Genomic DNA, 26,638 nt, shown 5'->3' with positions numbered 1-26,638 from the left:
TTTCTGCCCACTTCTTCTAGCCAGGTAACCAAGCTCCCTGGTTAGCCAAGTCTGTCTGGCAGAAAGGAGCTTAGACCTCAGCTCATGTGCTGGTGGCTGCAATGGGTTCTGGAAAAATCAAGTCCCATTTTCCTTATCACATTGGCAAATAACAAAGCACCTAAATGTTATGCAAACAAACCGACCTCAGAGCACTAACAATTTAAATGAAGAGTTGATAGCAGAGGACAACCTTTAAAACATATTTTTACGTACTGTTGGCTCTTCTGCACAGCATGTGGGAATGTACTGATCCACCCTTGCCACCTCAGTCTCCAGGCCCCAGAGCTTGTGGTTTTTCCTTCCCTCCAGGGAGGCCATCTCTACTGGCCCCCTCTTGGCTGTCGTCCTACAACTGTTCAAGCATGGGGCTGGAGCACCCCAAAGTTCAACTGAGCTCCAGGAACTGCAGAGGAAAAAAGGCTGAATATTACTGTAAATAGCACATAATCACCACTGAAATCCAAAGAGCCAAGGAGGATTACAAGGCTTTTAAAAGCTGGCTAGCACCAAGCTCACTCACGTAGGTTAGACTGATGGCTGGAATTGATGATTTGGAAGGTCTTTTCCAACCTGGATGATTCTATAGCTTATGCAAGATGTTATGAGCAAAGGAAAGCCCTTCATCTCAAGTAGCACCATGTAAAATGGTTGCATGCACAGGTCAGGACCATATTTTTCCTGAGCTGGGATTTACGAGGTGATCATTGCTAAAGGAAAGGAAGCAGTCTGCTCTGTCTCTTGTCTGTTTAGTAGAGCAAATATTGTGTATAACTGACTTTTTTTTTTTTTTTTTTTTTTTTGAGCAATAAAAACTGTATGAGCTTGCAAAAGGTTTATGTATGATTTATAGCAGAAACAACCATTAGAGTAAAACTACATTGTTTTACTCTTTCATGCTTCCTTTCTGCTTTTAGATCACATTGCCTGTGAAGTCAAGCAGGAGATTCGTTCTTTTCTGCAGATGTCTTGGAGAAAAATAACAGTACGGTTATGTATTTATGCAATGGCATTAAGCACATCATAAATGCTATCAATCAAACTGAATATTGCCAAATAGGATTCATGTTAATGCAGTATTATGAATCAAGGAGAAAACACAGGGTACAGCACCTTTTTGTAATTCCCTGAATCCAGAGGCTGGTATTTTCCAGGACTAACTACGCTAGGGGTGTTCTACCACTTCATCACTCTGTTTTATTTTAGTACAGTGGGATTTTCAATAATGACAATTATGTTCTGAAAATACTAAATGATATGTACTGGTGTAAAGTGATTTAAATGAAGCTATGCTAGTTTTATGTCATAGCCAGTGTGTGTGTGTGTGTGTAGTAGAAAAGCAAAAAGTTTAATCCTTGTGAACATTTTTTTTTCTTTTTTAAATTGCTATGGAGAAGGCACTTTTTTTTTTTTTTTTTTTTAAGGAATGGAAAAAAATGATTTGCAGAATGATGAGGACAAACTAGACTTTGTAATTGTTTTATCCATAAGTAGATGTTGAACTGGACTGGGCCTCTCAGATTAGAAAGTCCAACGTACTGTTATTAAATGGAGATATATATTGAAAGTAGGTAATTTTGCAGTTTTCAATACTTTTGAAAGACTGGCAGGTTTTGGCTTTCTAGAAATTGGAAGTGAAGAAATGTGAGAGCATGTAAATTTTATACCAGGTAAGAGCAAGCCATTATCTGATTTGCAAAAATCATAGGATTTTTTTTTTTTTTTAAAGACAAAAACCTGCTGAAAATTGGCTACACCAATATCTCAAAGGATTTATGTCATGTAAATCAATTCTCATAGGAGGCTTTAAATGTTGTGCTGCTCTAAATTAGCTGAGGATTAGTTTGTCCTCTAAATTAGGTGAGGATCAGTTTGTCCTCAGACAGCCTTCTGACTGAAGGAATGTATTTCATATCATTACAGTAATCTGCTACAAAAAATTGAAAATTAAACATGGTGCCTTACCCTATTTCTGAAACAGAGTAATCATTTACCATATTGCTGACATTCTAGTAGTTACAAGTTTGTTTAGATACTGAATTAGCATTATTTAGTTTTTTTTTTTTGCTATGAAAAATAAAAACTCTGCAACTAAAAAATCATAATGAATTTTTTTTTTTTTTTTTTTAATGGAGGAAGGGTGTTTTGTATCACAAGAAGAATCATTTTCTACAACTTTTAACTAAAGAAAAGAGAAATGTTTTTTCACTCATGAATAGTGTTTTCACAAGTCTTGTTAGAAAAATATACAAAATATACACTGTAAAAATGAACTTAATGTGTACATTATAATTTTATTGTCAACATTTGAAAATACTTTAAGAGAAAGTTCCCAATGCAGCTGGTTATTTTTGACAGAGCAAAATTTCTTCTCTGTTGAGTAAGGCATTTAAAGACATGTTTATCTTCAAGAATTTGCTTAAATGCATTTATTATTATGTATATGCAAAAATGCTTTACTGAATAGGGATAGATTGCTGGAGTAGCCGCTTAATGAAATAAGAAACAAGGTGATTATGGGAAAGAGTTGTTGGAGCGGCTGAGGGAGCTGGGCTTGTTCAGCCTGGAGAAGAGGAGGCTCAGGGGTGACCTTATCGCTCTTTTTAGGTACCTCAAGGGAGGCTGTAGCGAGGTGGGGGTTGGCCTGTTCTCCCACGTGCCTGGTGACAGGACGAGGGGGAATGGGCTTAAGTTGAGCCAGGGGAGTTTTAGGTTAGATGTTAGGAAGAACTTCTTCACTGAAAGGGTTGTGAGGCATTGGAACAGGCTGCCCAGGGAAGTGGTGGAGTCACCATCCCTGGAAGTCTTCAAAAGACGCTTAGATGTAGAGCTTAGGGATATGGTTTAGTGGAGGGCTGTTAGCGTTAGGTTGGAGGTTGGACTCGATGACCTTGAGGTCTCTTCCAACCTAGAAAATTCTGTGATTCTGTGTGATTTATGAAAACTGCTCTAAAATTTAAAGATTTTGAAATGCCCACTACAGTCTGCACCATACATCCATCTTAAAATTATAATCTCAATTTTTCTTATACAGAAATTGTAATGCAGGGGATGGTAGCAATTTGCTCAGGGCTTTTACAGTAGGTGGTATGTGATTTTCAACACACAGTCAGATGCAGAGAGGCTGGGTTTTCCAGCAACAATGTCTACCTCGTTACAATAAGGGAATATTTTCTTTTCAAGATTTCCATCCGATGTTAATGAGTGTTAGCCAAGAGATCCGGGTTCTGCAAAGTGATTCCTTCATAACAAAATATCCTATGTATCTGAGCTAATGGGCCAAATGCCCTCCCACTGACTCAAGCAATGAACCTGGCCTATTATTCTTAAGTGTTATTGACTGCACATGTTCTTACTTGACTATTATATGGCTGAAATAGGCTGGTGAGCACAATGGTGCACAGAGGACCACGATGGAGACCAGTGTGGCTCATTATGGTTGGCTGAGGGTGAAAATGAAAAAGCCTTGCTGTGTAATGGGGTGTTTTAATTGTGATCATGTTTAAAATGCATGTCAAACAGGACAAATTCTTCAAATTAGCTTTCCAAAGTCATGTTGTTTTTTGGTTTGTTTGTTTTAAACTTCAGTCAGGACGTAGGATGAATTATTTTCTGTAATCGCCAAGTAATCATGAGAAGACAGGGGAATACTCCTGAGCATGTTCCCAAAGAAAACTTCTAGCTTTCACACTTGTATAGTATTAAACTAAAAAGCTGAAAGTGAAACTGCCAAAACAATGTTTTCTGTGCAAGTCAGTGATGGATTATAGAAAAACTCAGACTTTGTAGTTTGCAGTGGTTGATTGTACTCATTTTCTTCTGTGTCAAAATTGTGTAAAAAAGAAACCCACAAAGCAATAGTATATCTACTTTTCCTATATTATTTTATTTCCTATATATTATTTCCTATATATTTTCCTATATTAATTCTAGGAAGCTTCATATCCATTGTATGTAGACTGTGTTCAGTGTTTTGTTTTCTCCTTTTCTCATTCAGTCTTCTTATGTAATCTGAATTTATGTGCGTCTTTCTTGTTCTCCTCATAGATGCCAGGCTGAATCAGTTGCCTATTCCTTTGCTCAGCAGTTGCAGTATGTCAATGCGTGATACTTTGAACATGTGTAGTATTGAATTTGTCTTTTGATCTCTCGGTAATTCCAGGGTCAGCTTATACAGGGCAATTCATAGCTGGGAAATAATATTTTTTTATTTTTTTTTTACCCTCTCAATAACTTCTCACTCTTCAAAGCATTCCTTATTTTATGGGTGTTTTCTAGTCTTTCTAACAGATTACAAGACTGTGGGAATTACCCATAATTAATTACACTCAAGCAATAGTGGAAGCATGGAATGCAAATGCTATCACTGCCAGCCTGCCATATTCTCTGCTATTAGGATCCAAAGAAAAGACCCTATTTAATACACTTTGTCTAATAAAATTAGTTGTGAGATATGAATTTGAAGCTTTTTTGCAATTTTTAGTTATTTATTTTTATAAGAGTTACGACTATCAGCAAGTCACTTAACTGGCCAGTCGCCCATATGGAGCTCTCAGCTTATCATTCATTAAATCATATCAATTATCATAAAATATAACTGTAGAATATCCTGAATTGGAAGGAATCCACAAAGATCAACGAGTCCAACTCCTGACTCCACATAGGAACAGCTAAAAATCTGACTCTATGTCTGAGAGCATTGTCCACACGCTTCTTGAACTCTAGAAGGCTCGGTGCTGATATCACTGCCCTGGGAAGCCTGTCCCAGTACCTGACCACCCTCTCGGTGAAGAACCTTTCCAAACACCCAGCCTGACCCTCCTCTGTTGCAGCACCATGCCATTCATTTGGGTCCTGTCACTGTCCCCAGAGAGCAGAGATCAGGGCCTGCCCCTCCACTCTGCCTGTGAGGCCACCATGAGGCCTCCCTCAGTCTTCTCAGTTCCAGGCTGAACAAACCAAGGCCATGCCTCATAGGTCTTTCCATGTAGACCATTTACCATCATTGTAGCCCTACTTTGGACACTCTCTAATAGTTTTATGCCCTTCTTAAGTTGTGGTGCCCAAAACTGCATACAGTTCTTGCAGTGAGGCTGCACCAGTGCAGAGCAGAATGGGACAATTGCTTCCCGTGACTGTCTAGCAGCACTGTTTGTGCTTGATGCACTTCATGGTGTGGCTGGTCCTTTTGGCTGCCAGGGCGCACTGTGAACTCATATTCAGCTTGACATCAACCAGAACCCCCAGATTTTTTTCCACAGTGCTGCTCTCCAGCCTCTTGTTCCCCGGTGTGTGAATGTAGCCAGGGTTGCCTGTTCTCAGTGCAGAATGCAGGATTTACTTGTGTTAAACTTAATGTGGTTGGTGATTGCCAAACCCTCTGATTTGTCAAGATCTCTCTGATGGCCTTTCCCCTGCTGAGGGAGTTAACAGTTCCTCCTAATTTAGTGTCACCTGCAAATTTTCTTTGTATACATTTAAGTCCTGCATCTGGGTCATTTATGAAAATGTTGAAGAGAACTGTCCCTAAAATAGAGCCTACAGATACCACCCAGTGACTGGTCACCAGCCTGTCCAATTCATTCTGGTTATTCTGTCTTGAAGTTACATAGTTCCTGTATGTAATAGGGAATCAATTATAATTCATTATAAACCTTTTTCAGGTTTCTCCCTGCTCTTTACCAAAATCTGCTTCTTTTTATAAAGAATGAATGGATTTAGGACCTAATGTTGCATTCAAAGCTGTTGCTGTAAATCATTATGCTCAAAAACACTAGGATATTGTGCTGGCTCCAATGATTCATTCACATATACCACGCTGCAGAATAAACTGCAGCCTAAGGTATCCTAAAAGGCCTTGGGAGGATACCTCAGTACATACTGTGATAGGTTTTTACAATTTATTTGGTTACTGTCCTTGTTAGCACTCCAAAATACGTGGAATTTTACCTGAATTGAAAAATATAAACATTATTCTGTAGAGAACTGAACAGATCTGTTGAGCTCATGGAGGAGTCACTTAACTTTATAAATATCCACATTACAGGGTTGCAGCATCAAACTTGTTTTGACTTCTTGAATTCCTAAATCTTTCAGTTTCTCATTCTCTACAATTCTGAATTTGTTTTTCTACTACCTTGTCTTGGGTGCTTTCCTGGAAATATGAATAAAGTTAAAACTGTGTAATTGGTGGACACGGCCCCAGAGTTCGAGAAGACAGATCTTTGGTTCTGTTCTGACACTACCATATTATCTGCAAATATTTATATGACTGTTAACATTATATACAAGTAACTGTATTAGCAGGAAATGAAAAAAGCTTTTTTTTTTTTTTTTTTTTTCCCCAGTTATACATATGTGTGTACATATATACATTATAGTTGTTTCATAAAGGGTTATTTCAACACTGAGTGGCTTTTGTCTATTTTTACATTACCTTGACAAAACTTTATTACGTGTTCAGTTGTCTTAAACTGTTGCTCAAGTCAAGAGCTCTCAGAGGTTGTCCAGGTGTCTGTAGGACCTAATTAGTGATATTGTGCCATTTGCACATGTGGGAGCTGAATTTGCAACAGCTGCAACTCTTTTACTTTTTAACTGCTTTCTACTTGCTCGAGTAACTATACTTCTTTGGAAACTCAGTAAAGCAATTGTGAAGGAAATTAGAATATGAAAACTAGTGAAGGAGAAAGAAGACATACATGACTTTGGTGTAGCTTATCCTTGACATGCTGATCCATTATTTTTCATTGATGCAGAGGTTAAATCCATTAACTGGTGGTCTGCCAGTGAGGAGAGAGAGCTGACAAAGCATGAAGGGCTCAGGCCAGCAAAACCACAAAGTACTTGATCTTTGAATGTACGATTTTTATTGTCAGCAGCAAAAATGACTTTCATGTGTTCTCTCTACGTGTGAGGAAATGAACGTAAATTAATAGCTACAGTAATTTCCTCTGGGTAAATCTATCTAAACGATCTTAAAAACGAGAATGCTGAAAGGCTAATGGCTTGACTGGCTGACATGATGAACATCTATAGCTATTTGCAAAGCCAAAGGCAGGTCTGGGTGCTCACTGTCTTTGAAAATCAGGTCACATCACCAATGATGTCTTTATACAGAATCCCCTCGATTTTAGGAAAATTTACATAAACTTGCAGTGGTGTAACAGCCAAATGTACCACTACAACATCTGAGTTTCTAAAAATTGCAAGTCTTGGAAGTGATTGCATTATTTACCTTCCAAGAGGTGTTACACTACAGGTGGAACATTTTTACCCCCAACTGTTGAATGGGTCAGAGTTTTTCATTTATTCTTAAGAAACAGACGGTATTTAGACCTTAAGGGTAAGTTAGGAAATGAACTGCCAATGTGGATTTTATAATTCATATGTGCTAACTTATCTTGCTAAAATTATAGTTCAGTGATAAAGAGAACTCAACAGTTCATGTCTGAGTGATTATAATTGTTCTGTGTTACAAGATATTTGTAAATCTTTTGCACAGGATGTCAGTTTTTATTTTGTATTTATTTTGTTCTTGTCTGAGGAAAATGATTTCTTGTCAATATTGTCATGTTACTGGATAATCTTACTAGAATATGAACTTTAAAGAAATAATTTATTTAAAAGATTAAGATTTGCCTTCATATTCAGCTAAGGTAATGAACATGAAAAATTAAGCTGTAAAATATGGTGAAGATTAGAAAGCTTTAGACATCTTACAGGGTGAGTAGCTATGGTGAACAATGGCTTTGTTTCTATGTCGTTTAAATGAACAACTTACCTATGTATTCTGTTTTATGAATTCTTCTCTTTAGTATGTAGCACAAGTATGTACCACACACACACACAAAAAAAAAAAAAAAAAAAAAAAGCATCTGCATGTGGAAAAAAAGGTATATTGAAACCATTAGTCTCTTTAGGAATTGTACATCGAGCTGTAGTTCAAGGGTCTTCCCTAGGAGTGAGGAAGGCTTCTTTGCCACTAACATTTTGTGCAGACCTTTGGCAACTTGCTCAGACCCAGAGCTATCTGTAGGCTTGGGAGCTAAGTGGCAGATATGGTCTCACATCTTGGCCCAACTCATGAGCTATCTACGTTTTGTGGTAAAACTCTCTAACTATCTAGGGCCTTCTATATGCATAAAGCAGCATGTGTTAGCAAAGATAAGCAGCTCATATGCTCTCATTACAGCTTCAATGTGTAGCCTCTCGTAGGTTAACTGCATCAAGAATTCTCTGAAGATACAGTCAGATAATCAAACACGACAAAGTTGCTAGTTTTAGGAAACTGCTGCCCAGTAACAGTTATGTACATGCATCTAATAACAAATAGATTACCATAAAGACCCAATGGCCTTATTTTAATACATGATTGGCTACATTCTAGTTTACTTCCCCTCTCAGCTGAGATGTGTAACCATGTGCAAACTCCTCAACTGTTACAATAAGTAAAGTTGAACTACTGACTCTGGTAATCAGCAGACAGCACTCCTGCTCAGTGACTTACTACCATCTACTGTGTCCTGCCTTGTTGATTCAGGAGAGGGAGTGACTGTACCCACACAGCAAAGCAAGGAAAAAACAAGAGGGAAATGTTTTCTTTCCTTTCCGTGTGCCCTAGGTCTCTGTAATGTGGCAGCCATCAGACAGTATTCACATATATTTTAGTTTTTAAGATTGATTTACAGTTTATGAGAAGTCGAGAACCAATAAAATCTGAGCTTACCTAACACCTGGTAGCACTGATTGCAATTCAGAAACATCAGACCAATAAAAAGGAACATAATTTGGGGTTAACAAGAAGCAGGATTCATAAAGGTTCCATTCATGTTGGCTAATTCATTCCTTTGAGAAATTTTCTTAACCTCTGTTTATATCTTAACAGATTGACAAGGAAAATTAAATTTCACAGGAAGGCATTAAGAGTAAGTTAACATTTATGAACTTTGAAAATTCTATGTAAACAAAACCGAGTAGTTAATGATCAGTAAAAGCATTTAAATGTTAACTCTAACAAAAATAAGTTACCTGCTCTTCTTTATAAAAAGTTCCTTAGTTCTTTCCAAGGTGCCAGTTAGTGCATAGAAGAGTACAGCTTTCCTTAATTTACAAATTGAAGATTATATTCCTGTATAATAAGAGACTATGAGTGAGCATCTCACCCCTCTGGTGAGCGACTACCACATTTGGCAGAGCCTAGTAAAGGCAGAGGGCGTGTGAAGCTTGGCAGCAGAAAGCCTTCTCAGTTTTGCCATTTTGATGAACTCTTTTGGCAAAAAAAAACTTCAATGAACTCTTACTATTAAAGACCTGAAGTCTATGTAATCTGTAGTTTAAACGATTGAACTGTGACAAGATCTTGTCATGTAGCTTTCAAGAAAGCACCAAATTTGCAAATGGATATTTATGGCTCTAAATGTTTAAATATAGTGTACTCCTTATCCTGAGAAATAAGTTTTGAGACAGAAAACCATAACATGGAAAAACTATTAGTAAATATCCCTACTGGCATGAAAAGGAGAACATCTGCTGAAGTCACGAGTGGTTTGTTGCCTGAGTTAGCAGCAGGACAGCCTAGAGCTGATTAGCTATGGCTTGATAACAGAACAGGAGTGCAGTGGATAGGAATGTTTGTCGTTTGAAGTTGCTTGAAATCAGGCTAAAAGCAGTACAAACATGACAGTTGATTCTTCCCCCCCCCCACCCCCTTTTTTTTCCTTGGTATTTTGAGAAATTGCTGTAATGACTGCTAGACTATCATTGCATCTCCAAACTGAAATACATATGCATGAAATCTCATGATTTCATCTGGTGTTCACCAGAGTATTGAAGTAAGCATTTGCCCATTCCTACCCAGAAAAGCATAAAAGTGCATGCAAAATACTGAGCACATGTTCCAAAATAAAATTTAAGCATATATTTAGGGTTTCCCACATGTGCTGAGATTAGCTGGAATATGGCATTTGCATTCCTTTAAGCCTGTGTTGTGGGTCTGATCTGGAGAGCTGTGAAGCCAGTCTGAACTCTGGACCACAGGCTCAAAACAGTTCTTGCATGTTGTTTTCCTGAACTCAGCTTGTGCATGGATATTTCTGAATTAAAGCAGATCTGGCAATTTAAAGACCTGTGCATCTCAAATATCCCCCAGTTAGGCTGGGTATAAGGGTAAGGTAATTATGAATGCCAACATAATTAACCTTGGCTGTCTGTTATGTTAATTCTTAAAGCCAGACTTGCTTACATGTGGAAACAGGAATAACATTCAGTAGCAGTTTCACTGTTTTCCTTGTTACCCTTCACTCCAGTCCGGAGGAGTTGTTTTGACCATGAGAGCTACTATGATAAACTGAGCATTTGCTGAAGTTGTTGTTCCTGTGAGGTCTGTAGGAAATAGCTTTCTCCTCTCAGAAAAGAAATCAGCTTTGGACAATATATAATGTATGTATATGCAGGTGAGATTCATAAATAATCACAAAGCAGTTGAAGTATGTGGCCATAGTTGAAAGATCATCACGGGATATTGTTGTGAGGTGCTGTGCATTGCCTTCCCAAATGGCACAGAAGCAATGTGCAGGGTCAGGGCTGTCACAGCCTGCGGCTGCTTCTCCTCTGCACTTCCAGGGTCCTGGTCTAGCAGGCTGTGAGGGTTCGAGTGTCTGCTGTTTTCTATCAATGGTCTATCAAAAGTAACTTTATATTGGCTGGATAGGACAAGGAAAGTTTCTAAGCCTGCCTTACTCAGTTTTGCAGATGAATAAGGGCAGGTTTGTCCTTCCGCTTACACTATATACAAATTCTTTTGCATAAGATGCATCATTTTAGTATTGATCTTGTGAAAGTTAAGTGCTAAATTCTTCCTTGAGGAATACTTATTAAACAAACAAAAAAAAACAAAACAAACAAACAAACAAACAAAAAAAACAACAAAAACTATTTTTATCTATATAACATATATGTGTGTGTACATATATAGAGTGAGAAAACCTATGTAAACAGTGTATGCTTTTGACCGACGTAAGTAAGGCTTGTGTTTCCATAGTGTTTGTGACTGACGCACACCTCTGAATCTTCTCAGGTCATCTGCACTTGTCTCTCCCTGTCTTCAGCAAAAAGTGTGGTAAATTACCTCAGGGCTTCAGAGCAGATAAAGCAAGTTGTCTGTCATAACATGGTGTTAGGAACTGAAATCTGTAACAGACATAAAATAAAAGAAAATCTCAGGCCCATTTATGTGCATCACTAAGACATCCTCTCTCTGTTTCTTGTTGTTTCTGGTAAATTACTGCTAGTGGAAACACCAGTGGGGTAACTGTAGGGGTACTAATATAAGATGTGATCTGGACGGTCATGATTTTGTGAAATACTCATGGTGAGCCAAGTACAGCAAAATTCTTAAAATAAATTATTGTGTAACTCTGTCATTATGCATATAACCCAAGAGGAAAGGAATTAACCATTAAAATGTGAAAATGTGTTTTACAAATTACAAATTTATCAGAAGAAAAAATGAAAAACTAGCTTTCAAAACAGGAAAATTAGATAATTTATTAATTAATGGTTAGTATGGACCCTTTTTTCCATGTATATTAATTTATGGAAGGATTGTTTTCTTCAACATAAAAAGAAGTAAAGAGAGAAAATTACGGAAGATACTTTCTCTCTCTCTCTCTCTCTCTCTCTCTCTTTTTTTTTTTTAATAGCAAGAAACTTTCATCAAATAACTCCATAGTAATTCACCTATAATGGAAAATGAACAGATTTATTTCCTTATTTCTTATTAATTTAAAAAGGCATTTTATCTTGGAGTGCAAGGAACCTAATAAAAATTGACACTAAATATCTATACTTAAATGGCTTATTATTTTAAAGGGCACAATAATCTTACCTCAGGACATATGTATGTGTTTTACACTTCTTCCAGATCTGTGTCTAACTGGTGCCTTTAATGACTTTTATTATTCATGAAGGATGTAATGAACTGCTGGGGAAATCCATTCACAGTTGCAGGGAAAAAAATATCTGCATTAATTTAACCTTATATTGGTTTAAACTTAATAAACTGGCTTATAAAGAGCAGCTGATAAAATATTTCTGAACAGAACAGGAGAAATAGTTACTGAAGAGGTATTGGAAGCAAAGGACAAAAAATGGGGTAAAGAAGATATGTCAAACCCCAAAAGAGCTTAGAAGTCTTGAGAATACTAAAGAGCATAGGGAAGGATCAGGAATTTGGTGGTGAGGATGTTATCGGTAGGATCATTTAAGGGAGTGAGGTATTGAGAGCATATCTGTAAGTAAATATTTGTCTTAAGCATCTAAAAACATTAATTTTGACATGAAAGTGAATTTTATGGAGTTTAGTAAATGAGTAAATGTGCAAACAATCTAAATAAGATTCCTAGCAAATGTATACAATTTGATCTTTTTGGAAAGTTAATTAAAATAACAAGGAATACGCATTTTTTTTTAAATGAAGTACTTCACTTCTGTCTTCCCATATAAGATATCTGAGTGTATTTCTGCCACTTTATTGCTTCAGCACTATATTGATTTTTATAATTCAGCTACATGCAGATTCTGTTTGATAGCAGGGTTTTAAAAATTTTGAAAGTGTAATGATAACTGAACTTGCATTGTCAAATGTACTGACACCAGAAGGTCACTACTTATTTCAGCGTATGTCTAAAACAACAAGAGGTTAAAAGGCCCTTGAAACTTCCTTTACTGTGATCAAGAAACATGGGTTTCATCCCACCTAAGCCTATCAACCTGCAATACAGTCGTTCTCCTGCCTGAGACAATTCTCTGTGCTTCAATTATCAATGGAAAAAGATGAGCAACTGCAGGTGACAGCCCCTGCCATGTGGCTCAGATGGTTCTCAGGTGAATGAACCCCATCCGTGATAGTCAGATGATGCTTTTTGCTGGCTCAGAAACAGAAGTTAAATAGCCCAGACTGCTGCAGCAGGTTTATGGACTTCCACAAGTTTATGGACAACCATTAAAGGTTATAGAGTGTGTTATGAAATTAATAGTTTAACATATTAATGTGAGAAAGCTTCCAGAAGCTGCAAAGTTGTGTCATTTCTACTACCTACAGAGTTTTGCTCTTGCTGTACTTTCATGTTTTTGGAAGGGTAAATGTTACAGAAAAAAAACTCCTAATCTTGTCACAACTTACCACATTTTTTCAGGGAAGAATTTACAGTTGGGAGCAACTTCTTTGTCCCAGTTTTCCTAGCCCTTACTCAGCTGAAGCTCCTTAAGGTCGTCATAGGTGGTTTTTTTTTTTTTTGTTTGTTTGTTTGTTTGTTTTTTCCTCATGAAACCTACAAATCTAGAAACAGAAAACATATAATGATAGATGAAGCTTTGGTAGGACTTAACTCAGGAAGGCAAAATTTCAGGCATTGTAGTTAGAAAAATAAAGGGGGGGGGAGTTATATATATCTATATATTTCGTGTGTGTGTGCTTTCACGTTGTCTCCATCGGTATTTATAAAATACTTGAAGGATCCTAAATTTCTCTTGCATCTCAAACATGACAAAGAAGCAGAGATAAATTTGATCATGCTTCAAGGCTTTTCATTTGAAATTTGATAAAGATACTATGTATTAATTACATGTCAGTAAGCTACAGAATGATGCTCCTCATATAGAGCAACTGTCAGCTATTGCCACTGACGTAAGTAATTTTCATTTGCACTTTTTGTACATTGTTTTTTTGGATACAATATTGAATTTTGAATTGCAGCATTTTTTTTTTTTTCTTTCTCTCATTGTTCGTAAGTTTTTAATTGTAAAAGATGCAGTAGATAGAGTTTTTCATCTTAGCACTGCTGTCCTATTTTCCCATGATATCCCCTGGGGATCTAAGATGAGTTTAAGTCAGTCCATTTTTTTCTCGACTGACAGAACAAATGTTCAGATGCTTTAAAATTTAAAGAGAAAAATGTAGGGATGGGTAGATCAGTTTAGAAGAGGTAGAAAATTCCCATCCAAGTCAAATAGCCTTCTTTTTGTTTGCTTGCTTGCTTCTCTGTTGTTTTTGTTTGCTTTTAATTTTCTCTAATGATGTTACATTCTGAGAGCTGGGCGTCCCCAGCTTCCTTCATGGCATCTTAAAGACGAGACCTCCACATGTACCACCAAGGACTTGCAACCAGCAGAGAGAATTTTGCGTGAACTTTGCCAGTGACTGCACCTACGTGCACAAGACCTTTTGCATGAAAACGATTTTCATGGCACACAGTTTAATATTCATTAATATTTATGAGGTTACATGGTTGCTCTGTGTGTATTAAATAATTTTCTCCTTTTCAAGGACATGTTTAAAAAGAGTTGTTTGAGAGTTATCATGGCATAAAGTTTTATGACTGTGCAAAGCAGTTCAGAAAGTCCAAAAGTGAGCTGCTAAAACTGTTTATGCATATTTTCTGTATGTATATTTTCTGTTTTATTTACTTTGAAATGTTTTAACATAGGAAAAAATACAGTGTCATCACTGTTGTTGAAGTTTGGTGTGGCGTTGTGTCTAAAGGTGGACTCCTTCAAGTGCTCCAACATCCACACCCTTGGCTGGAGCATCTTGATGTTTGCTCTGAGTGGCATCACTGATACACAGCCAGTGTCGTTCCGGCTGGGTGATAAAAATGTTGCGAGGTTCAGCCTTTTTAGAGGAACGGCGTATGGAGCACCGGCCTCAATTTGCGTCCATGTGCTTCTCGTGCCTCCGGGTCAGCTTAAGCGCTCGGCAGGAATCCCGGGCAGGAGCGAGGGGGTCCAGCCCGTGCTGTGACACGCGGTGGGGACCACCCGAGGGCTGTGGCTGCTCCTGGCTGCAGGTGGGTGACGGCTGGGGGCTGCCCACGAAGGGCAGAGGCCGGGATGCAGGCGGAGGCCGGGATGCTGGAGCCTCCCTCCGCTGCCCGAGGCGGAGGAGCGGCTGCTGCGCGGCGGGACCGACGGGGCAGCGAGCCGGGAACCCCAAAAGCGACTCACCCGGCGAGGACCTGGGGGTGCGTGTGGGTGTGAGGGGGGCCGGGCGGCGAGGCGGGCGCTGCCAGCCCGCGGGGGGGCGGCTCCCGGCCCGGCCCCCCCCCCGCCCAGCCCGGCCGGCGGCGGCGGCGGCAGCGAGGCGTGAGGGGAGCGCGGCCGGGCCCCGCCGCCCCCTCGCAACTTTCGGCCCCGCTCCCGGCCACAGGTAGGCACGGCCCCGGGGGAAAGGAAAGAAGGGGAAGGGGGACGGGGGGCGGCCGGACCTCCCCGCCGGCACTGGCTGCGCCCGCTTGCACGGGGACAGGTGGCAGTGGGGGCACCCCCGCCCCACTTCGGGAGCGGCGGAGTAGCCCCGTGCGGAGTTTTGGGGTTGAATCTCTGCCTGCCGGCCGGGGGATGCTCGGCAGCTACTGCCGGGGAGGCGCCGGGGCGGTGGGGGAGCCCCGGGGCGGAATGCTCGGGGCGCGGTGCAGGTGAGAGGAGGGCAGAGGGGAGCAGGTGAGCAGCGGGTGGCAAACCCGCGGTCGCAGCAGAGCTGCCTTCATCGCTCCGCTTGCCCGGTTCCGTCAGGGAGGAGGACCTGGAGCACGGGGAGCGGGGGAACGAAAGCAGAGGGGAGACCCGCAGCCTTGGGTGGGCTGCTGGAGAGCTCGCCCCTAGCACCCACGCCGCAGGCCTCGCTCCTCGCAGCGGGAGAAGGCGCAAAACCTCCCCACCGGTCACTCAGCACACCCCTGGACGTGTTCTCCTGGAAGTTTTTACTTCCTTCCCTTCGTGGCTCTTCCTCCTCTCCTTTGCTGCGCTCTTGGCTCTGTTTAACTCCTCTCAGAATAACCTGCCTTGTTCGAGGGAGCTCTGGCAGGGAGAAAAAAAAAAAAAAAAAGCCCTCAAAAACAAACGCTATCTTTGTTTAAAGCTATTTGTGGATCAAGGTTGTGACTTAGCCGTGAAATCGCACGGCTCTTATATTGAAAACACAATACCATGTTAAAATTATCAAAGTCAGGAGGCAAAGAGGCTAAAATGCAATTCAGCAGTGTGAGACTTGAATGCAGCTTTTACAGTACCTCATCCCACTTGTGAATACATATATAATTAGACATATAGCTTTTATCTCTGGGTTTTATTTGAAGAGATACTTTGGATTATTGTTGATAATCCTCTTAATCTTCCATGCTTCTTTTTAAGGTCGATAGCTGTATCTTTAGGTGTTTTACTGAAGGTCTGATGTTTGTTTTGCTCTTCTATCAGTATGGAGTGTTATTTTAAAGCCTGTTGTCTGTTGGTGAGTGGATCAGGTTTCCCGTGGATCTGTCTGAATTAGACTTGTGATTGCCTAATTGCCCATGATTGGGAAGAACAAGAATCAATAAGCAAAGTCATCCTTCTACCTTCACGCTCCTCTTACAGCATGTCTTGTATCATCCACCACAGCATGGCCTTAACCTGCTTGTCGTCGTGGAACAAATGCGGAGCAGCACACAGCACTGCTGCACCCAGGGAGCTGCTAGACAAAGCAGCATCACCGCTGCCTGGTCTGCCAAGAGCGTGCTCCTCAGGCTTAGCGATGCCCCAGCTCCCCTGTGTGTGAAACTGGGAGCTCTTTCACATCCACCAGCTCAGATGTAGTAGGAGGTGGCAAGAAAATGGGTTAAAGTATGCACCAACCCTTTGTGGGCGGCTGTTCTCTTTAAAAGTTGCAGCTACAACTGGTGAACCAGAGTACCCACTGTTAAATTCCTGTCTCCATTGCTGGATACCACCGTGAGAGTCATCACACTTTGGGAAGGGACCTAGCAGGTCCTCAACCTCTGAGTTTTGAACAGGCTCATACATTTCATAGCTACAAGGAGCTGAAGTCCCAGCTGCCCTACTGGATATCATAGGGCATTAACTTTGCCCATATATTCTGTATTAGAAATCTAAGGGCTCCAGTTAGGCCAAATATGTTAATCCCCCCAAAAAAACAAATGAAAGAGCAAACCACAAGGGAATGGAGGAATTTCTTCAGGTTGATTCTTTCACCCTCTCCACCCCCACCCTCCCATTTTCCATTTCAACTTTCCTTTTTCTTGTGCTTGTGCATTTCAGTCTCAGATGAGGTTGTTTAAATTTTCTATTTTCCTTCAGCTTAGAAATTCCTCAGATGCTGTAACCTCAGGGTTACCTCTTAGCTCTCCCACTCAGAAGTAGCCCCCCACCCTCCCCTGCCAGCCCCTTCCATCTCTTGCTTCCTCCTCAGCTGTGCCATGTGCAGAGCAAGGAAGTCAGACCACATGCCCCAGGCTCTTTTTTGCTGGGGTCTGTGCATGGCTAGCTGCCACAGCACTTCCCAAGGAGTTTGCTTTTTAGAAATGCTCCTCTTCTTCCTTGCAGCGTGTTTCTGGGGTGGGTGGTCCTGTGGCTTCAGCCCATTAGCGTGCGCCTTGGGTGAGGTGTGTGTATGTTGGGTGTCTAGGACAGGGATGTGGTGCTCCTTCAACAGATCAGTGAAGGGCTGTCCAAAGAAGAGAGACTGAATTATGCAAGAGACTCCAATGGCTCGATCGAGTTTCTTTCTTAAGTTTCATTGTCAGACTTCAATTTCATTGCTTCGGAGGTCAGACTGTTGTGTTAGGGAGCCTGATGAGCATTCGCCGTGTGGCAGGACTGCGAGTTTCTAGAGGAGCCCTGCAGAGCCCCAGCGTGACGTAGGTGTTCCCATCAAACTATTTTTCCATTAATTAAGAAAGTAGGCACCCTAGATAGTGTGAACTCTTTGATAAGGACATTAGAGGCAAGTTACTTATCTTCAGCATTTTAATACTTTTTGGAAGGGCTTTGTTTATTTCTTGCATGTTAGTCATTCATGTCTTTTGCCTACCTGAAAAATCTTTGCTAAAACCTACAGGAGCATCATCGCTCTATTTTCTAACTTCTCAATCTTGTCCTAATCAAGAATGTAAATACATGCATGATGATTTGCATGTCATTAACTTCAGAAAAACTGTCATGGTAAAAATCAATTTTGTTTTTGAATCTAATTTTCTTGCGTGAGAAGTAGCACCTGGAATTCACAAACCAAGAAGTCTGAAAATAAAAACTACTTTCAACACTCTGCTTTTTGCTTCCTACAATTTTCAGTTCAGTCAGAGAAGAAAAATAATTTACAAGTATGGTTATGGTGATTTTTTTTCTAACCACTTTCTCTCTTAAGTCTTCATACTTCAATAAAATGCTTTATTACTGTGAGAATAAGTACAGCAGAGAAAAAAAATATTTTAAAATGAGCAATCTTAGTATGGTATATACTTATACTCAGCTCGCTAGCACTGATTTCATTGTGACCATTTGTGAACGCAGCATCTGACACATTCCAGAAATTTCAGAGGAAGATCCTGTATCTGTGGAAAGGAACTTTCAGATTTTGAGGAATTCTGGCAAACCAGTGGAAATCAACGTTGTTGGAGGTGGATAGCAGTGGAGTTGGCCCCAGACTTCAGTTTTCACAGTGCAGAGCTGTGTGTGTGAACTGCACGATCAGGCTGGTAGTCACTGCGTGGAGCAATCAGTAGAGAAGGATCCAACACAGGCACTCTGCCAGTAGGTTGCATGAGTGTTTTTGCTTGATATCAGAGATGCTGAGAATAAACATTTCTTGGGCTTTTGCTTGGTTGTGGAAATGATAGTGACTGAAATCTAGAGGAGCTGAGTACATGTTTTTGACCCAATCATGCTATCTTTAAGAATAAGTAGATGTGATTTAATTCATGTTAAAAACCTAGGATGTGAAATGAGCCTTTGATATGCATCATTTGCACAGAATTCAGGTCTTGTTTTAATAGGCTGTCTTCAAGCCAGTGAGTCTGTAAGCCAGCACAAGGTTACTTTGGATCAGATGCCATGGCATATAAGGGCCATCCCTATCTGAAAGCACTCACAGTCTTTGAAAACAGGGTTATCATTAGGACTGCAAATTCTGTATGCCATTGGAGTGCTTTATGCTGTTGATTAGAAATGCACATGCTGGACCCCTTCGAAGCAAACAGAAACCGACGCTGTTGGTGATGATCCAATATAGCAGCTTTAAAGTGCCTTTTCTTTCAGGAAGAAAAACAGTGCACAATGTTTATTTTGCTACTGGTTTAAAAGACCTACATTTAAACTGATGAGATAAAACATAATTGTGGATCGGATTTAAGTTCAAATTCTATTTGACAAATCATTTTGATCTTCTTTGCCATGACACATTTAGCGTATGGTTTTATCTGATGTCTGAGATACAGTAGTTGTATTTCATGCTTGGCATTGTTTCAAACAAATTTCTGTATTAGAAATAGACAGCTTATGATATATCATTTAAAAACAAAACCAAAAATAAACAAACAAACAACAACAACAAAAACCAACTTTGGACATCAGAAGGAAACCATCTCAGTTATTATGTCGTTTTGGTGTAAAGAAGTACATGAGAGCAATGTGCTCATATTCACTCTTCAGCATTTGTTCTTCTTATGCATAGGGGCTGTTGTAGTGTATGGGAAGATGTGCATTGTGCTCAGCAGGGTGAGTGTGCTGGGATCTCTATAGATATGCATGACTGAGCAATAGGATGCTTAATGAGGGCATGATGAATGAAGCAAAAAGTGTTGTGCCAACACCTTCTTATAGGCCCCATAAACAATCACTGGCCTGTTTTGCTTGCTAGTAGAGATACAGCCATAATATTCAGGACCTATGGCATTGCTCTAATGAAACTGTTATTGCGTTTTCATGTTAAAATGATTGTCACGTATAATTGATTTTGAGTGTTTCATTCCTATGTTTGGATTCTGAATGTCCATGAATTAGGTTTTGGTAAAACTGTTATACTTAGCCATGCACATAAGTTCGCCATTCCAATTTCAAATTCACATTGTATGCATGCTTTTTGTTAATTACATTTTACTGATAAAATATCAGTGGAGCGAGTACTTCACAAAATTTGAGTTTTCTAATGAGGATGCTGTCATTATGGAAATAGAGTTTGGGGACTAAAGTCCTTTTGATTACAAACAGAATATTTACTCTGAGTACATTTTGACAGTGAACCTCAGAAAACAGTTAAATGGTATTTTAGTGTTCAACATTGAGACTGTGAAGCTATGATACAGGCCATACCAGCAGTGTAAGCTTTAAATTTAATGTTTAATCACCAGAGTATGACTGAGAATATGTTCAACAGTCCTTATTCTGATTACAGATACTCTTCGTTTAATTTGTTTTAACACTGCAATATAAATATTTGATATCATCCAACCATTCCACCATCATGACTTTTATCTAGGGACTTGAGAAGAGGCTGTGGATTTTGAATAGCTTGTGACTTCTGCAGAGCATCCTTATTCATTGCTAAGTCTTAGCTTGGGAGATCTGTTTCTGGGTCATGTGCAGCTGCAGCCAGCCACTGGTGGGTTGGCCCGGCTGGAGTGGAGCTCAGCTGGAGTATGGAGAGGAAACTCTCTAGGTGAGGAGAAGACGCAAAGGTAACATGTTGAAGTAGCGAAGAGAGAAATGATGGAGAATGAAGCCCTTTGCAGGCCTAAGCCTTTGGCTTCCCTCTTTGCTGATCAAGTTGATGTTCAGTTTCTTCATCAGCTGTAAAAATCCCAGTCAGGCTGAAGGCTGAAAGTCTGTGATGTTCACTTAGGTGTAAAAGACAGTGTTACTTGCCCCTTCTTGTGAAATATCCCAAGAGCCTCCTTTAAGAATTTTTATAGTAAGAGATCTGGACCAATTTTTGTGGTAGCTCAAGGAATCACTGACGACTGCATTATATGCTAGCTCTTTAACCAAAAAAAAAAAATAAAAATAGACTAGACCTAAACTAGGTGCATAATTAAATAACTTGATGTAAGAATTTACTGGGCACAAAAAAGTTTTTGTCATGTCAAAAGTGTGTTTGGGTTCCAATAACCTGTTTTTAAAGGAGGGCTGATGGCAGAAACTGTGATGTGCAGTCACTGTTAGTGATATATGTTGACATTCCTCATGCATATTTTGAAAGTAGGTTTGCCAGTGAAGGGGATTAATGTGAGTAGAGTACATCACAGTTGGGTTAACACTAGTGGTGTGGTTAAAATTGGTGTATGCTAATATTTTCCCCTTTTCACACTATTTTCAAATGTTTTTATGACCACTGTAACATACAGGGATTTTTTTTTTTTCTTTTCATTTAATTTAAAAGAGTGCATGGAGTTCCTCCAGTGTGTTGCTGTCCTTACAAAGTTATGGACCTGCAAGTTTCCAACCTGAGTCTGCCCTGCTGCTACCCAGCCTGCCTGGTGCTACTCGCCTCTTCTACCTAAGCGTTTGGGGAGGGACTGTCAAAGGACCTGACCTGATGGCAAATGGAGTATAACAGAACTTGTGCCACTTGCCAACCACCAGGTTATCCCCAGGACATGTGCTTGTAGCTTTGATACTAGCAGTAAGAGTAAATTTTGAACGGGCAGGTCACTGACCTTCCAGCAGCTCTTTTAGACCACCTGATTTTGAATTAGGTTCCCCTTACAGCATGCAATCGCTGTAGCAAGCTCAGTAATTTGGCCCATTAATTTAGTCTAGCCTGTATACATCTGTAGCCATTATTACTGAAAATAGACTTTTAAGTACATTATAAATGATTGTAGCTGTATGAAACATTGTCTTTCTTAAAATATAACTGTCTATCCAATTAGACAATATACTCACAGGACATGACTTTGGTGTGGTGTATTGTTATTAGTTTTGTTATTATATATCACTTTAATCAGATAGCAGAATGATCCTATCATCAGTGCAGTGGACTGTACTGTCTTCTCCAGGAAATATTAAGATAGGATTTCCAGAAGCATGTTATAGCCTGAAAAACATAAGCAAGATGACAATACCCTTTCCTACTACTGATAGTCGTGTATCCATTTCTTACATGTCTTTTCCTAGGAGGGGAAAAAAAGAAATGTAACTGCTGATCAATTCATTTTTTAAAACTTTATCCTTGGTTTTGTTTTATATATTTTACAGTGAGAAAGTCTGTGTCTTAACTCCCAGTGGCTGGGATTGCTGTGGAAGCCACTAGCAGTTTTCATACAAAAGTTGATGTCTACCCAAAGGGGGTACTCATTCTGCAGCTCAGCAATTGTCCCTCTCCTGTTTGTGTTAGACCTGAAAAAGCTAAAAAATTTACAATGAAACGTTTTTTGGTAGACAGAGCTTGTCTACCTGTCTGCTGCAGGCCATTGGGGTTTACCAGCATGTGGTTCATACTAGGGTCAGCAGTGGGCTCCTGAGATGAGGCAACTAGACAAGGCCCCTCAAGTGGAGAGACCTATCTGTTTTTTTGCTCAGCCTACTGTCCTAGGGGAGCAGGGAGTGGCTTACAGGGCTTCACTGTTTCAAAATACATTTAATTAAGGCTTGGTTTAGTTTCACTGAACTTCAGTGGTTTAAGTGCCTAAGTAGTGAGTGAACGGCCGTTCTGGAAGGCCCTTCTTTCCTCATGGCTCAACCATCTTCTGTCAGGGCAAGCTGCTCTCTTTTGTCTTATCTCTAAAATGTGTCTAAAACCTGTTGGGGAAGTCAGCATCCCACAGAAATTTCACACAGAAACTTCACACTCCTTTCTTTGTTCCAGACCCATTGTGGCCACGTGGATTTGTCTGCCCACCACTGGTGTGCTGAGGCCCATTGGGACGGAGGAGCAGCCTACAAGCTCATACCGCCATTTTGGGTGTGAGGTAAGGCTGTGTGGGAGGGAGAGGTCGCTTTCACCACCCACAGGAGGAGGGATCTCAAGGTCAGGACTGAATGCCGCTTTTGGCATGTCATCCCACAGAAGGGGTCTAGTGCCTGTGGGTACTGCTTTTTCTGGTTTATTTCCTCTGGCCATGAGTCTGAGGTGCCTCAGTGTTTGTCCTCTGATGTCTGTAGTTGAGCGGTTATCTGTGCTTCGCAAGTACAGTGAGCACCACCTGCAAAACTGAACTCAGCATACAATTTTTCACCTGATGAAAATGCATTACAGAAGAAAAACATGCTTATTTTGATTGCTCCTGCTGCATGAACCAGAAAATTGTGCTTCACCTTTCAGTCAGCATAGCATTTACCTGTTAGCAAAGATTACCCCTAAACAAATATTTGGAAATGTTATAATGGAAGAACTTGGCTTTTAACAAATTCTGGCTTTCACTCTGGTCTTTGCCCTTCTGTGTTTGGGTTTGAAAAGCGAAGTTTTTATGACTGCTATGACTGCTGCTTAGCTCGTCAGTCATCTGTGAGATGAATGTACAGGATAAAGCAATGTGAAATTTTTAGATTTCAAAACCGGTGAGAAACATTTGAGGAACAAAAGTGTTTATTTTGTATATTTTGAGATCCTCAGCCGGTGTCAGCAGCTCAGCTGAAGCCAGTTATTTATAACACCTCAGAACTGACTTCAAAATCACAAACAGTAATGCAAAGAGCAGGCACAGTGAAACAGCTTTTAAATGCCTCATAGAAGAAAGTATATACCAAGGTTTCTAAAAGATCAATACTACAGAAAACAGCTGGAGGTAGTATTTTTCCTTTTTTATGCTTCTCCTTTCTCCCATTCCCTCTCCTGTAGTATCCCAATAGTCCTGTATCCCTCAGTTTTCTCCTGAGAAGTGATACCTCACACTGTGGTGGGAATGTGATGGCTGGTATCCCACAGAGTTGGATCATAGGTTTATCAGAGTTTCTTTCGTTTCCAGTGGATTATGTTTCTAAACCTAAATGCCTGTATTACAGAAGTTATCTCGTGTCTCATGGCTTCTCTGCCTTTCCTTCTACTGAGGACATGATCTTATTTTTTAATGAGTTCCAGAGATAAAAATGTTCAGTATGTTTCAAAGGCAGAAAAAAAGAGAGAGTAGCCTTTTTTAAAGTTCAAATGAAAACGTAAACATTTACTTGAAATTCTCTCTGTTGTGGTAATCTACTGATTTGATACGCCTTTATCTTCTGTGAACAAAGGTGGACTGAAACTTTGAGGATTATTATGAAACTTACCTCATGTGAGACATCACATTGACTAAGACGGTGTAAAACTCCATGACATTAAACTCACCAAACTACATTTTTATTCTATTTTTTTGCAAACCTTCTTACCTGTCAAACCATGGGATGAGAATACAATCCTAGTTATGCTGAACCTAGCAGTTAAGCAGTGTTCCTTGCTCTCTGTAATACATTTGCAGCAGAAGATACATACTGATGTTTTTGTACAGTTTGTTCATACTTAATAATTTTATTCAGAGTAACAGAATATCCCATACTATAGAATGGTGAGTAGTAGTATGTTCATTATATGCAGGTTTATTCATACCTGAGATTCTGTAATTTTAAACCTAGACTGAAAACAGTATTATCCTGAGGTTCTCACAAATCCATGTTTCCTTCTTGGTTATTTGGAAGCATAAAGTGGTCCCATGAAGCATAGGCTATTTAACGTCTTTCCACAATTTATGTTGCTTATTGGTATAACCATTAATCCAAGTCTTGCTCCACAATGTTGTTGTGAAATATTTTATTCTTATTTTTTTCCTCATGTCTAATCAAGCCCACTGTACTTACAGCATTTTCATTTCACTACAGCTGAGTTGTTTATGAAACTGCTTACCAGTATTTGAATTTATCTCCAGTTCTGTCAAATCTTGCTTTGAAAACTTTTAAACCTTTTTTTTTTAATTATTATTATTATTATTTTACTTTTTACTTTTTTTTTTTCTTTTTTTTTTTTTCTTGCTGATAGTTTTTGGTTATCAGTTTGGAAAGTTTGGATTTATTTTTTTTAGAAACAGTTTATCATATTGTAATCTCTCAGTTAATAACTATTATTAATAAATAATATTTTAGTAAGGCTGTAGAGTGAACGTATTCCATATGCAAAATTGTAAATATATCATCTCTGAAAGGCTCTAGTTCAATTGGTGACCAAAAGAGCAAGCAAGATTTTCCAGAGCCTTGTGTATTTAGAAAAACAGTCCTGTAGCCACAAAAGTGTGTTGTAGTGGACCTGTGTATGTAGGGGTTATTTGGTTAGTGTTTACTTTTTCTTTCAGACTTTTTAGAGTGATTGTAAAGTCTCTGCCACTGGACACTTCTAAGAACAAGTAAGAGATATCTGTCAGCAAACACCTAGGTCTACTCTATCTTGCTTTGGGACAGAGAATGTCCTATGTACCTACTTGATGATGTCCTTTTGGCCCTAATTTACCTGGTGTTCTGATCTGCCTGAGGTGGTCAGCTCGAAGCTTGTTGGAAAATAGTTTATGAAGCTGAGAATGTGTAACTGAATATTTATTTTTCCTGAATAATTGTTTTCACTGAATGTTACGTACTAGTTTTTTGTACTGATGATAATCAGTTAATTGTTTCTCTAAAATTTCTTCATTAAATCATCCATGTGTGGGGAAGACCAAAATAATTCGTTAATGTACAGAACTTTGCTCCAAACACATGTAGCCTCTGGTGTTGGGGTGTGCCAGTACTGGCTACAATGCCAGGGAGAGCTGGTAGTCTGAAACAGGGGTGTGTAAATTCCTGCTTTAATTTCTGAATATGGATCATTTAATTAATGGACTGGCTGACAATGGCGACATGCCTTTAACGCAGTCTTTCTTAAGAAGGACAGAATATGGCAAATTCCTGATGCTGAATTATAATGCTTAAAGAAGGCCCACTGTACTGCTAAAGAAATATTCTAGGTTCAGTAATTAGCTGTTCAGTCTGATGAAGGCCGAAAGAATGTCTGGTTTCCCTGGCTGGAGCTGCTCACAGGTTGGTACTGTCACTTCTGGCGATGCAGAAACTCACTGGAATTCTAGAACTTACCTTTCCACAGACTTCTCTTCCATTGCAAAGGTCATTGTGGTTTCTTAGGTTGTAATGGAACGTGTTGCCCCAAGGTTCAGTCAGTGAGGTCTCCTCTAAGTAATGTAGTTAAGGCGGTTTGTTCTTTGTAAGATGTTTTGGTTTAGTAACTGTGAAGAAAATAGAGTGCAGTGGTCTTAAAAAAAAAAAAAAAAAAAAAAAAAAAAAAAAAGGTTTTAGTGGCCTAAAAACAATTTTTTCTAATCTCTTGAAAAAGTTTAAAATAAACGTGTTTCAAAAGCAGTGAAAATAAAACTCTGTGTAGGCTGTTGATGGCTACATAGATTGGGAACGTTTTCCCTTTTGTTTATTATTGCATTCCATGCCACGGTAATGACAATAATCCTAAAATCATGCATCAGTAATGCACAAGATTTGTCTGTAGTTCATTTGAACTCAAGATCAGAGAACAAAAGAAGAGCTTCTGCTGACTTTTAGTTCTACCAAAGTAAATGTTATTTTTGTTCTACTGACACATTCCTGAAAAGAAGTTACAAACAAAATTAGGTTGGTTCATTATAGGACTTCAGAAAATATATTATGGTAAAAGAAATACAAAAGTTAGATTTTACTTTCAGTCTTATCCAGTCACTTCACATCTGCTTTCTCCCTTGCCAGTGTTTTATTTCTTATTTACTTGGTTGCATTCCAGAGTTGCTGTGGAGATTGGTGTTGTAAATGTCATTGGTGGCCATGTGATAAGGAA

This window comes from Aythya fuligula, chromosome 5, assembly GCF_009819795.1.
Source record: "Aythya fuligula isolate bAytFul2 chromosome 5, bAytFul2.pri, whole genome shotgun sequence".
NCBI lineage: Eukaryota > Metazoa > Chordata > Aves > Anseriformes > Anatidae > Aythya > Aythya fuligula.
Note: the sequence above shows the minus strand (reverse complement) of the source record.